We start from the raw sequence: 15,014 nt of genomic DNA on the forward strand, positions 1-15,014 counted from the left end.
CAGAGAGTTGTTAACCTGTGGAATTCCCTACCGCAGAGTGTCATTGATGCCAGTTCATTGGATATATTCAAGAGGGAGTTAGATATGGCCCTTACGGCTAAAGGGATCAAGGGGTATGGAGAGAAAGCAGGAAAGGGGTACTGAGGTGAATAATCAGCCATGATCTTATTGAATGGTGGTGCAGGCTCGAAGGGCCGAATGGCCTACTCCTGCACCTATTTTCTATGTTTCTATGTATTGTGATATGATTGACTTTATTATTAATGGGATGTGTAAACATTCTGAGGGCATACTCTGTCATGCAATTTATGATGCATTTGTGTTTTAACGGATTGTAGGGGTTTTACACGGTTATCTAATTGTAGCCAGAGAATCACCTGCAGTGGCTTCTCTTCCCGCCCCCGCATCGTTACCTCTGGTGTCCCCCAAGGATCTATCCCTGCCCCCCTCCTATTTCTCATCTACATGTTACCCCTTGGCGACATCATCTGGAAACACAGCATCAGTTTCCACATGTACGCTGATGATACCCAGCTCTACCTCACTACCACTTCTCTCGACTCCTCCACGGTTTCTAAATTGTCAGACGGCTTGTCTGACATCCAGTTCTGGATGAGCAGAAATTTTCTCCAATTGTATATTGGGAAGACCGAAGCCATGCCTCCGTTCCGTAGCCACTGACTCCATACCTCTCCCCAACATCTGTCTGAGGCTGAACCAGACTGTTCACAACCTTGGTGTCATAACTATGACCGCCTATTCCCACCTCCGTAACATCGCCCGTTTCCACCCTTGCCTCAGCTCATCCATTGCTGAAGCCCTCATCCATGCTTTGTTACTTCTAGACTGGACTATTCCAACGCACTTCTGGCTGGCCTCCCACATTCTACCCTTTTGCTCTAAACTAGAAATGATCCAAAACTCGGCTGTCCTTGTCCTAATTCGCACCAAGTCCCGTTCACCCATCACACCTGTACTTGCTGATCTACATTGGATCCTGGTTAAGCAATTCCTCGATTTCAAAATTCTCATCCTTATTTTCAAATCCCTCCATGGCCTTGCCCCTCCCTATCTCTGTAATCTCCTCCAGCCCCACAACCCCCCAAGATGTCTGTACTCCTCTAATTCTGCCCTCCTGAGCATCCCTGATTATAATCACTCAACCATTGGTGTCGTGCCTTCTGTTGCCTGGGCCCCAAGCTCTGGAACTCCCTGCCTAAACCTCTCTGCCTCTCTAACTCTTTCCTCCTTCAAGACGCTCCTTAAAACACACCTCTTTGACCAAGCTTTTGGTCGCCTGCGCTAATTTCTACTTATGCGGCTCAGTGTCAAATTTTTATCCATTACTACTCCTGTGAAGCGCCTTGGGACGTTTCACTACGTTAAAGGCACTATATAAATACAAGTTGTTGTTGTTGGGGCCCAGAATGTTCTTGGAACCCAAGGCCAGAAGACTTCTTAATCCAGCTCTGGTGCCGTACTATGCTCCGTGCAGTTTTATCCAGTGGTTATCTGTCATTGAACCTCGGCTCTGCATATTTAAAAGTGGACCAAAAGCAGTGAGCTTAAAATCATTTTTGCTCCAACTCACTTGTTTTATTTCTTATGCTATGTACATTTGCATATAGAAGTCTTATTTGAGTAACTGTCCTCATCCTGCCATTGTGTCCTGTTGGTCTTTTTTTTCACACTTTTTGACTGACAGTGTGGATTTTCCCCACCCACCTACAAACTGGTTTAAAACCCTCCTTGCTGTCCCATTTAATCTTTCTACAAGACGTGTTCTGATACCAGGTTCGGTGATGCATCACTCCTGTTAAAAGTAGAACAACTGCCAGTAAATGTCACTGTTGCCTAACTTAGCTGTATCTGGAGTGGCGCCTGATGAAGTAGGCCTAATTATTTGTATTGTTAGCTTGATTCTAGCATCACATACACATGTTGTACTGATCAATCGGTCATGCATTGTAACTGAAATTGGCAACCAAAGATGATCAGGATCTTTCCAGATCGGGCTGAACTATTGTTAATTGCTCCCATTATATGTGTTTATAAAAGAGAGACTTGGATTTATAAAGCGCCTTTCACGACCACCGGACGTCCCAAAGCGCTTTACAGCCAAATCAAGTACTTTTTGATGTGTAGTCACTGTTGTAATGAAGGAAACGCGGCAGCCACTTTGCGCACAGCAAGCTCCCACAAACAGTTTATACTTATCATTTAATCTTCAATTTTTTCATAAACAGATCATCATTCAGCTACTTTCAATCATGCTTATTTAAAAGTAGCATTTAAAAAGTTATTGTATAATATATTTAGTGAAGATTTCATATCAGTCAGAATGAAGCGTGAGCACCATATAGCTCAATTGGTTGCATGGTGGATGGAGATCGGGTTTTTATCTTGGCATGGATCACTTTGGTATTCAGGTTTCTGAGGTGGGAAACATGAGTACCACATCGTCGGGTGTATGGGGAGAGCAAAGTGTTTGCCACAGTATTGTTCTTCTCTCCTCCTCTCTCCAAAGCCCGAATCTTTAAAATTCCCAGGCTTGGAGGCCTCTTAAAGGCCCATCTCTGATTGATCAAAATTCAGCAGTCCAGTCTTCCAATACCCAGGAACTTAAAAAAATCAAAGCTTCCGAATCAGCTTTGCACACAAGTATGCAAAGAAAGAAACCCTGACCTGCTGGTCTTTTCTTTCCCTTTTTCAGAAGTTTGTAACTGGCAGGGGCTTCGCAGACGGGATCATGGAGTTTATGGCCTCCATTTCATCATCATAGGCAATCCCTCGGAATCGAGGAAGACTTGCTTCCACTCCTGAAGTGAGTTCTTTGGTGGCTGAACAGTCCAATACGAGAGCCACAGACTCTGTCACAGGTGGGACAGATAGTCGTTGAGGGAAGGGGTGGGTGGGACTGGTTTGCCGCGTGCTCTTTCCGCTGTCTGCGCTTGATTTCTGCATGCTCTCGGCGTTGAGACTCGAGGTGCTCAGCGCCCTCTCGGATGCACTTCCTCCACTTAGGGCGGTCTTGGGCCAGGGACTCCCAGATGTCAGTGGGGATGTTGCACATTATCAGGGAGGCTTTGAAGGTGTCCTAGTAGCGTTTCCGCTGCCCACCTTTGGCTCGTTTGCCATGAAGGAGCTCCGAGTAGAGCACTTGCTTTGCGAGTCTCGTGTCTGGCATGCGGACTATGTGGCCTGCCCAGCGGAGCTGATCGAGTGTGGTCAGTGCTTCAATGTTAGCCTGAATGAGGATGCTGATGTTGGTGCGCCTGTCCTCCCAGGCGATTTGTAGGATCTTGCGGCAACATCGTTGGTGATATTTCTCCAGCAACTTGAGATGTCTACTCTACATGGTCCATGTCTCTGAGCCATACAGGAGGGCAGGTATTACTACAGCCCTGTAGACTATGAGCTCAGTGACAGTTTTGAGGGCCTGGTCTTCAAACATTCCTTTCCTCAGGCGACCGAAGGCTGCACTGGCACACTGGAGGCGATGCTGGATCTCGTCGTCGATGACTGCTCTTGTTGATAGGAAGCTCCCGATATATGGGAAGTGGTCTGCTGTATCCAGGGCCACGCCGTGGATCTTGATGACTGGGGGGCAGTGCTGTGCGGTGAGGACAGGCTGGTGGAGGACCTTTGTCTTACGGATGTTTAGCGTAAGGCTCATGCTTTCGTACGCCTCAGTAAATATGTTGATTATGTCCTGTAGTGCAGCCTCTGTATGTGCGCAGATGCAGGCGTTGTCCACATACTGTAGCTCAATGACAGAGATTGGGGTGGTCTTGGATCTGGCCTGGAGACGGCACAGGTTGAACAGGTTCCCACTGGTTCTGTAGTTTAGTTCCACTCCAGCAGGGAGCTTGTTGACTGTGAGGTGGAGCATGACGGCGAGAAAGATTGAGAAGAGGGTTGGGGTAATGACGCAGCCCTGTTTGACCCCGGTCCAGACGTGGATTGGGTCTGTGATGGATCTGTTGGTAAGGATCACGGCCTGCATGTCATCGTGGAGCAGGCGGAGAATGGTGACGAACTTTTGGGGGCATCTGAAACGGAGGAGGACGCTCCATAGACCCTCGCGGTTGACAGTGTCAAAGGCCTTTGTAAGGTCAAAGAAGGACATGTATAAGGGCTGGCGCTGTTCCCTGTATTTTTCCTGTAGCTGACGCGCTGCAAAAATCCCCGTGGGGACGAAATCCGCACTGTGACTCCGGGAGCAGCTCCTCGGCCACGGGAAGAAGCGATTGAGGAGGACTCTAGTGACGACTTTAGCCCATTGTCCGCAGCTTGGCTACTGCTGACTCGGCACTATCACTAGATTACCTAAGTCAGAGACAAGTAGGGCTGATTTTAACCCGGAGCAGGAATGAGGCGAGGCGGGGGCCGAGGTTATCACCAAACCCCCTAACCACAGCAGAGCGAGGCCGAGCTGGATCTTCTTCCTGCTATCTTCAACTGGCGGGAAAGCCCACTAGCTAAAACAGCAGTCGTGGCCTGAGGATGTTATTGGATCTCGATCTGCATACTTAAAAAGGATCCTTCTGGCTTTGAATGTGCGTCCTTGCCCAATTACAATAGAAGACAGCTGGATGTCTCCTGGGCTATTTTAACTGGCCACTCCCCCAGTTTCCAACGGGCGGTTAAAATCGCCCCTACAGTCGCTGAAGAGATTTGATGGTTGTGTTTTAAGTTTAGCATACATAGCCACAGAGGTGTAGACATTACACAAACATACCACCTAAATGAAGCATTGTAAATGATGGGACGAATGGGAGGAATAGTTGGCAGAAATTAACGGGGTCCACTGAAATTTCTCCTTGTATCAGCCAAATGCGAAAGGGCAATGAGAGAAGTGTATATCACAGAAGGAGATTTTGATGCGGATGAGAAGCAAACGGCACATAGAATTAATGACATTGCAAATATAGCAGCGAGATGTAATGTCATATGATTGAGGGGTTGAGATACCACCATGCTAAAACAATTCATAACTGCCTTTGAACACCTGAATTCACTCCCTGATGGCTGCTATGACCTATTATAGCAATCATTTTGTTTGCATCTCAACTCCTTCCATTTATTTTTGATGCAGCGTTTGTGCCAGTGCTGCCTGACTGTATCATTTCCTTTTGCAAACTCTTGATGCATGATGTTTGTGAAAGTGTTAATCCCTTGTGGCATTATGATTGCGGTATTACTGGTATTTATTTTGCAGTAGACTTGTGGAATTAACTTCAGTTTAAAAAAAAATCTAATTTCTGTAATTGCAACGATTTTTTTATTTTAAAAGCATTTTTCTTGCTACCTCTTCAGTCCCACTTGCACCATGTATCTCCCGGTCAGAGAGAGCCTGTGACAGGCTGCGAAGACATGTTGAAGAATAGGCTGGATAATTCCACTTCTGTCTCTCGAGCAACTTCCTCCTCAAACTTCCAGGTGAGCTTAGGAACTTGGAACAATGGGATTCTCTGAGGCAAATTCAATTTTACCCCATTATGGTAATCTACATCACCTCATTAAATATAATTTTCTCCAAAAAGTGATAGAAAACATTTTTTTCATCTTGTAAGCTGCAAAACATACTCACAATATCAAATAGTTAATAAAATAAATAGTTGATTTCGAACAATCAGCACAATATAAAACATCCGACAAAGATACATGTCTTTACTATTTATTTTTTTATCATGTACAGGCATTGTTGTGTCTTTAAAGTTGTTTTCATATTGGTTTAGTGCCTTTCTAATGTTGCCAGTTCCCAACTCATGGTTCTGAAGCAGCTGGCAGCAACCCTTCAGTAAGCTTGCTGGATTCACTAATGCTGGAAAGACCCAGTTAAAAATTTGGATCTTCCCAGTTTAATGAATGTGGCAGTGCCAGACTCGCATAGCGCCAGCAGCACTAACGTGACACAAAACCAATACATAATACTGTCGCAGTTTTAGTTCAGATTGCTGGAAATCACCAGGGGTGGAAGGGATGCATCCTAGGATGCTGAGGGAATTAAAGGCGGAATTCGTAGAGGTACTGGCCATAATATTCCAATCCTCCATAGATACTGGCGGAGGTAGTGCCAGAGGACTGGAGAATTGCAATTGTTACACCATTGTTCAAAAAAGGTTGTAAAGATAAACCCAGCAACTACAGGCCAGTCGGTTTAACCTCAGTAGTGGGGAAGCTTTTAGAAACAGTAATCAGGGACAAAATGAACAGTCACTTGGATAGAAACATAGAAACACAGGAAATAGGTGCAGGAGTAGGCCATTCGGCCCTTCGAACCTGCACTACCATTCAATATGATCATGGCTGATCATGCAACTTCAGTACCCAGTTCCTGCTTTCGCTCCATACCCCTTGATCCCTTTAGCCGTAAGGGCCACATCTAACTCCCTTTTGAATATATCTAACGAACTGGCCTCAACAACTTTCTGTGGTAGAGAATTCCACAGATTCACAATTCTCTGAGTGAAGAAGTTTCTCCTCATCTTGGTCCTAAATGGCTTACCCCTAATCCTTAGATTGTGACCCCTGGTTCTGGACTTCCCCAGCATTGGGAACATTCTTCCTGAATCTAACCTGTCCAATCCTGTCAGAATTTTATATGTTTCTATGAGATCCCCTCTCATTCTTCTAAATTCCAGTGAAAATAAGCCTAGTCGATCCAGTCTTTCTTCATATGTCAGTCCTGCCATCCCGGGAATCAGTCTGGTGAACCTTCGCTGCACTCCCTCAATAGCAAGAATGTCCTTCCTCAGATTAGGAGACCAAAACTATACACAATATTCAAGGTTGGCCTCACCAAGGCCCTGTACAACTACAGTAAGAGCTCCCTGCTCCTTTACTCAAATCCTCTCGCTATGAAGGCCAACATGTAATTTGCCTTCTTCGCCGCCTGCTGTACCTGCATGCCAACTTTCAATGACTGATGTACCATGACACCCAGGTCTTGTCGCACCTCCCCTTTTCCTAAGCTGTCACCATTCAGATAACATTCTGTCTTCCTGTTTTTGCCACCAAAGTGAATAACCTCACATTTATCTACATTTTACTGCATCTGCCATGCATTTGCCCATTCACCTAACCTGTCCAAGTCACCTTGCAGCCTCTTAGCATCCTCTTCACAGCTCACACTGCCAACCAGCTTAGTGTCATCTGCAAATTTGGAGATATTACATTCAAATCCTTCATCCAAATCATTAATGTATATTGTAAATAGATAGGGGTGGATTAATTAAGGAAAGCCAGCATGGATTTGTTAAAGGTAAATCGTGTTAAACCAATTTGATCAAGTTTTTTGTAGCGGTAACAGAGAGAGTTGATGAGGGCAATGCAGTTGACATAGGGTACATGGATTTCCAAAAGGCGTTCAACAAAGTGCCACATAATAGACTTGCCAGCAAAATTGAAGCCCATGGAATAAAAGGGGCAGTGGAAGTGGATACGAAATTGGTTAAGTGATAGAAAATAGAGACTAGTGTTTTTTTAGACTGGAGGAAGGTATACAGTGGTTCTAGGACATGGGTGTACAGGGCACAATTTCAAAATTTTCAGATGACACAAAACTTGGAAGTATAGTGAACAGTGAGGAGGAGAATGATAGACTTCAGGAAGACAGAGACAGGCTGGTGAAATGGGCAGACACGTGGCAGATGAAATTTAACGCAGATAAGTGTGAAGTGATGCATTTTGGTGGAAAAACGAGGAGATGACATATAAACTAAATGGGACAATCCTAAAGGGGATGCGCGAGAGACCTGGGGATATGTGTGCATAAATCGTTGAAGGTGGCAGGGCAGGTTGAGAAAGCAGTTAAAAAGGCTTACAGAATCCTGGGCTTCAAAAAAAGAGGTATAGAGTACAAAAGTGTGGAAATTATGATGAATCTATATAAAATTGGTTCGGCCCCAACTGGAGTATTGTGTCCAATTCTGGGCACCACACGTTAGGAAGGATGTGAAGGCCTTAGAGAAGTTGCAGAAAAGATTTACGAGAATGATTCCAGGAATGAGGGACTTCAGTTACATTGATAGACTGGAGAAACTGGGGTTGTTCGCCTTGGAGCAGAGAATATTGAGAGGAGATTTGATAGAGGTGTTCAAAATCATGAGCGGTCTGGATAGGGCAGATAGAGAGAAACTGTTCCCATTGGCAGAAGGGTCGAGAACCAGAGGACACAGATTTAAGGTGATTGGCAAAAGAACCAAAGGCGACGTAAGAAAAAACTTTTTTACGCAGCGAGTGGTTATGATCTGGAATGCACTGCCTGAAAGGGTGATGGAGGCAGACTCATTTTTATCTTACAAAAGGGAGTTGGATAAGTATCTGAAGAAAAATAAATTGCAGGGCTACGGGGAAAGGGCAGGGGAGTGGGACTAGCTGAGAGTTGGCACAGGCTCGACGGGCCGAATGGCCTTCTTCCGTGCTGCAACCATTCCATGATTCTATGATTATCATCCATTAAATCTGGATCATGTATCCCAGCAGTGGACGTGTAAACCCACAAAACACTGGAATCTCTGAATTTGCCACTGGGATCCAGACGCTAGATTTAATATTCCAAACAGTGGAAGCAGGATCATGGATGTCAGCCTCCTGGTGTCTGAACTAAAGCAATGTAAAGGTGGCTCAGGTAGAAGTCTAGTGTCCTCCACTAGCTTTTGATCCTTTGATAGTAATCCTTTAAAGTAATTGGGGGGAGGTTTAGAGGAGATATGAGGGGAAATTTATTCACCCAGAGGGTGGTGGGAGTCTGGAACTCACTCCCTGAAAGAGTGGTAGAGGCAGAAACCCTCACCACATTAAAAAAATGCATAGATGTGCACTTAAAGTGCCATAACCAAAGGGCTACGGACCAAGAGCTGGAAAGTGGGATTAGGCTGGATAGCTCTTGGCCGGCCGGCGCAGACATGATGGGCCGAAATGACCTCCTTCCGTACTGTAAATTTCTATGATTCTATGATTCTATGACAAACCCAGAACCACGCAATACATTGGGAATCCAATCACTGATCAAAATAAGTATAATTTGAACCCCATTCACGCTACAATGCCAAACTGTAATCACTACCGGTGTAGCGCTGCTATTATATCCGCTTGGCCCACTTGCAGCTGGCTTTAGTGTGAACAGAGTCAGCCATCTGCAGTCAAGCTGAGAACTGCACAGCTGGGCACAACGCAGCTTGTTTCAATACACTGCAAACAAGATGCTGCAGAATTATGATAACCTTTCGAAGAGTTACTCCATGTAAACAGTTTTAAATATATAAAACTTTACTTGCCTTCATCACTTGGAAGTTATGAGCAAGAGGCTATTAGGTCTGGAGACGAGATGAAATATGTAAAACTATTGCTTCCCGTGAGAGAATTATACATCAATATCATAAAAATATAGTTTTCAATCCTCATTTGGCTCAATGTTGTAGCACTCTGTTAAATGGAGAAGAGTTTAATAAGTCACTTTCATCTCGGTATGCAAGACAGTTGGTTGTAGAGTTAAAAAATCAGATACGAAACATGCAGCCAAGTTAACTTAATTTCCTATTTATTGAATTGAGAAATGATCATGACAACACATAGGGCTGGAAATTTGGGGCCCGAAATTCAGTACCGCTGGAAAGCTGGCGCTCCCCCCTTTTGGGGGCAATTAGCGCCAAAATTGTTTTGTGGCTGGGCCACCCCATATTCAGCTCCAAAAGTGGAAAAATGGGGTCCAGCGCTAATGAACCCTTCCAGAGTGGATTTTTCAGCAGTGTGGCTGTCTTAATTTGAGCGTAATCACCACTGAGACATTCAGCATGTATGTAAGGGTTTCTAACGAGTCAGCTCCTTTTTAAAGGCCAGGGTTTGCAGCAAGGCTTTGAGGGGCGTAGGAGGTTGGAAGAATGGCTGGTGTCAGAGGTGCAAGGAGAGCCAACAGGTTCACTGATATGGAACCGGAAACACTGATCGACAGTGTGGAGGACAGAAGAATAATACAGTTTCCTGACGTGGGGAGACCTGGCAGACAGGCAGTACATAATGCATGGAGGGATATTGCAGGGGAGGTGTCAGGCACCTCCATATATTTCAGGACGCACACTCCCAGGAGGGTGCTGGCCAGTCTGCACCCAGCCCCCAGGGTGGCGATGGGTTGACGCCTCCGAGTTCTGGGGCGACGGGGTTCCTCCTCCTCTTCCTCCTCCTCAGGTGAAACTGCTGGCTCAACCTCCAGCGGCTGTCCCCTCATGCTGGGCAGGTTGTGCAGCATGCAACAGACCACGACGATTATGGAGACCCGTTGAGAAGGATACTGCAAGGTGCCACCAGAGCGGTCCAGGCATCGGAATCTCTGCTTAAGGATGCACCTGGTGGCACAATGAGCATCATTGTATGCATGCTCTGACACTGCCCTGGGGTTCCGCAGAGGAGTGAGCAGCCACAGAGAATATCCCTTGTCCCCAAGCAGCCAACCGCAATCCTGATTCGGGCTGGTGAAGACGGCAGGCACACTGGTCTGGCGCAGAATGTATGGATAATGGATGCTGCCTCCCTTGCCCGCTGCCTCTCTGCACGGTGCTGGCAGCGACACCTTCTCCTGCATGCCGCCCTGCCTCTGACCAGGTGTACCAGGTGTCGCCCTCCCAACACTCCTCCCATCCTCAGGGTGAACCCTGCCAAGCAGGTCTCTGCAGCCCACAGGCCTCCACTAACGGATTAGGCCTGAAAGTTGTACAAAAGTATGTGAAAACCTCTGAGCAGTTTAATGGAGCCAAAACAATTAATAAAACTACTTAAAAAGCAAAATACTACAGATGATGGAATATGACATAAAAACACTAATACTTAATAAAACTATATGAAAAGCTAAATACTGCGGATGATGGAATCTGAAATAAAAACACTAAAATTAATAAAACTATTTCCCTACCAAACGGACCCGATCGCGGCAAAACTCCAGCGGTGTCACGTTCGTGCACTGACTGGGAAACCTTGTGGGGGAACTGCAGGGAAAAATCTTATATTTTTAGGCCTGAATTTCGCTGGCCTGGCCGCTTTTCAGCGGCCCACATGCTTTGAGCTCACCGCTGAAATCCTTCCATTACTGCGGCTTCACCCTGCCGTTTCCAGCAGAAGTGCGCAACACTCAACTCCCGCCCCCACCCCGCCCCCCCAAGCTGAATATGGCTCGGGGTAAACACGCGACAGCGGCGGCCAATCAATGTTTTCGATCGGTTGCCCAAACCCCGCAGTAGCCGTCTCTTCGGGGACGATGAATTTCGGCCCCTTGGTATCGCCCACTTTGAGGCATTAATCCTGTCGGGGCAGTAATTGTAGCGCCCTCGAAAAGCTTGCACCGGATGAAATTAGGTTTCATCGCACCAAGAGGGAAAGGGAGCACTAAATCAGTCGATCCACAATAATCCTAGGGCAGTGGAACCGAAAATCTCAGCGATAAATTTCAAGAAGCAACACGCATGTTCCGAAGGCCGCTATACATCCTGTGGACAGCCGATTGTTAAAGGTGTGGTAAGATAAGTATGCGCATGCGCAATTTCAACTTTTTACTCTGATCAGAGTAGGAAAATGAAGGAGCAAGAAGGTCACCAGCATGCCCACCGCTTCTTGCCCATGGCCGTTGACGCCTTAATCGAGGCTGTGGAGAGGTGGTTGAATGTGCTGCAACCTCCAAATGGAAGGAGGCCCGTTCCTAGAGTAATCAGAAGGCTTTGGAGGGAGGTGGCCCAGCACATTTCTGCCAGGAGCATGGTCGCCAGAACTGCAACACAATGTCACAAGAAGTTCAACGACCACCCGAGGGGTCCGAGGGGTGAGTACCCTTTCTATTAATGTTGCAATGCCATAACGTGAACCTCACTGTCTCACACAATGTCAAGTCTTTGCAATACCTGCTCCTTCTCTATGTGTACCATGCCATGCTCTTCATTCGTGAAGCCATCATAAAAGTTCAGCCTCGGTTCAACAGCCTTGCCCCTCACTCACCTTCTTGCATGCCTACTCAGCCTGCCCCCTCCTCGCACTACCATTTCACTGTTGATATGCGTTCACAATACTTCAGTCTCATCCTTAATCTTAGGTGGTTGTCACCTAATCCCACTGTTCGCACATCCACTCTGTGCAGTCACGCAGATTCAAATGGAGATCTGCACACTTCCAGACAGTAGCAGCTATTTGCAATAGAAAAATGCGCTGATTTGGTCCCCTTGATCACATGACCTGATTGCTGATTGGTCCCCTTGGAAAATAAGAGTTTCTATGGAAAACTCTTTTTGGAGTTCACCTGCAAAACATAAAACATTAAACTGTGCCACCCGACCTGGGTGACACTCCAGACATTTACAAGGCCCTTTTTTTCCCCCCTTTTTTTGTTTTTTTTGTTTTTTTCTTTTTTTTGGTTTTTTTTTTTGGGCACTAAATTCACAATTTTCCCCAGTGCCCCCTATAAAATGGAAGGGGGACACTAAAAGCACCGGCAATGAAAACAAATTAAACTTTAAAACGTAAAATCAAATTAAAATTTGGTTGCCGGGCGTGATGATGCACTCCAGTCCCTCCGGTGCCCACCTCTCGGAGTTTCTATGGAATGTGTAATTAGAACCACCCTGCCTGCGTAATCAGTGACTTTGCAAAGTGTAATTCGAGCCATTCTGACTGCTGACTCCAAACAGGAGAGAGCTCACTCTCACAGTTTAAGACCCCGCCCCTCCCCCCTCCAAGTTCCTGCCTCATCCCAGCCCAGGTTGCTGACACCCCCAGCCCAAGTTCCTGCCCCACCCCAGCCCAAGTTCCTGCCCCATCTCAGCCCAAGTTCCTGAACCCCCACCCAGCCCAAGTTCCTGCCCCATCCCAGCCCAAGTTCCTGAACCCACCCCCCCCAGCCCAAGTTCCTGCCCCATCCCAGCCCAAGTTCCTGAACCCTTCCCCCAGCCCAAGTTCCTGCCCCATCCCAGCCCAAGTTTGTGACCTTAACCAGGTGGCTAGGCTGTATCCTTTGTCCCCGAGCAGCCAGCTGCACCCTTCCTGTGGTGGCTGAAACAGTCATGGCACAGTGCTCTCACGCAGGATGGACACATATTGTGCACTGCCAAGATGGTGAGTATTCACTACGAGGATGCGCTGCATGTGGTTGCACACCAGCTGCACATTCTGGGAGTGATATCACTTTTGGTTTCAGAATACCTCGGCATTCTGGAATGGTGCTCACAAGGCCACGTGTCTGCACTCAATGGCTCCTTGAACCATCGGGTAGCCCGCTATCCTGGCAAACCTACATGACCACTCATTCTGTTTATCCCTGCTCACTGGGAACATTATGAACATTCTCCATCTGTACAGAGCCTGTGTCATGTCGTGGATGCAGCGAATTACAGCAAATTGAGAGACCCTGCATATGTCCCCTAATTCAGCCTAGAAGGAGCCAGAGGCATAAAAGTTCAGTGCCACAGTGACCTTCACTGCGGTGGGCAGCACAATCCTGGTGCCGATGTGAGGCTGCAGGTCTGCCTGCAGGAGATGGCATATCTCTGTCAGGATCTCCCTTCGGAAGCACAGCCTTCTGAAAAACTGCTCCTCCGACATGTCGAGGTATGAGTGTTGCTCCCGGTAATAAGGAGATGAGGAGGAATTTCTTCTCTCAGAGGGTTGTAAATCTATGGAATTCTCTGCCCCTAGAGAGCTGTGGAGGCTGGGTCACTGAATATATTTAAGGTGGAGAGAGATAGATTTTTGAGCAATAAGGAAATAAAGGATTATCGGGAGCGGGCAGGGAAGTGGAGCTGGATCCATGATCAGATCAGCCATGATCTTATTAAATGGTGGAGCAGGCTCGAGGGGCCAGGTGGCCTACTCCAGCTCCTATTTCTAAAAAAAATAATAAACATGTGGTGGGTAAGGCCTCCTGTCCCGACATCTCCAGGATCTCCTCATTCGTGGGCCAACATGGCCAACAGCCCCTCTCTCTTGACGCCACCTAACAAGAGCATGTAGAAGGCGACGCTGGCGTGCTAGTAATGCACCCATTAAATTGTCAAACTCAAGTTGCTAGGTCAGATACATCTGCCGCAGCAAAGTGTGTGGTTCACGCACCGTGCTCTGTTGAAACGTTGCACTTATTGTGACCTCCGATGAATTTGATTGCTCCTCCCTTTAAGTAGCCTCTAGGAATCACCCACGGAAGGTGGGACTGCCTGGTTTCTCTGGTGTGATTCTCGCCGGAAGCTAAATGAGGCGGACACACCTAATTTTGATGGCGGGGTGCTAGCGGGTCGATGCAAGCGTACAGATGTCATAATCTCACTGAAATGACATGGTGAGGTGGTAACATTTTGTGCCGCTGGTAAACCAGAACGAAATTTCCCGGCGGGGCACTACAAGCTGCTGTGCCGGGCGGTAAGACATTCGAGACGCATTAGCGGGGCGCACAATGAGGCGCTACACAACAGAATTTCTTCCCCATAGTGACTTGTTACTTTAAGAAATGCAGATGGGCTCTGTAGGATTGGGAGAAAATTCATGAGGGGGCTGGACCATTTTGCAGCTAAGTGTTACTCTATGCTGAAGAATACAAGCTCCCAAGGTTACACTATCTTCATTGTGTTACTGAGCTCAAAAACATGATAATAATAGGGGGTTAGGCTCACAAAATTATTTTTGTGACTTTTGCTGGAGTATTCGTATCTTAGTGGAAAAGCACATTGCTGCCAATTTCCAATTCTTGCGGTAACATAAAGAGCTTTAGTGTGCTAGAAATATCCCTGGCAGATTAGCTTACACAGCACTGAGTGATATTTGTGAAATTTGTAACAATTTCTAATATGTTTGAGACCTCTGCAATTAGAATGATGGTAGATCTGGCATTTAACTACCAACCAATGTGTTCTGCCACCAAACAAAATACAGCTTTGTGGGATGCCAGATGTGTTAGTCATGATAACAATCTTCCCATTTTTCTTTGCAAAGTACACGCTCCACTACCTTCAAATCACAGGGTTCACTTCAATGGCAGAAGCATC

At 46.6% G+C, this 15,014-nt stretch overlaps 1 long non-coding RNA gene across 2 annotated transcripts in view; it reads left to right on the top strand.

Annotated features, from left to right (window-relative positions):
* LOC139229168 (uncharacterized) overlaps positions 1-15,014 on the top strand; it is a 98,738-nt gene that overhangs the window by 53,972 nt on the left and 29,752 nt on the right. For both annotated transcript variants that reach the window (XR_011587670.1, XR_011587669.1), the window contains one exon: positions 5,320-5,442. This is a non-coding gene — a long non-coding RNA (uncharacterized lncRNA). The remainder of the gene's footprint in view (positions 1-5,319; positions 5,443-15,014) is intronic.

This window comes from Pristiophorus japonicus, chromosome 18 (assembly GCF_044704955.1).
Source record: "Pristiophorus japonicus isolate sPriJap1 chromosome 18, sPriJap1.hap1, whole genome shotgun sequence".
In the NCBI taxonomy this organism is placed as follows: Eukaryota; Metazoa; Chordata; class Chondrichthyes; family Pristiophoridae; genus Pristiophorus; species Pristiophorus japonicus.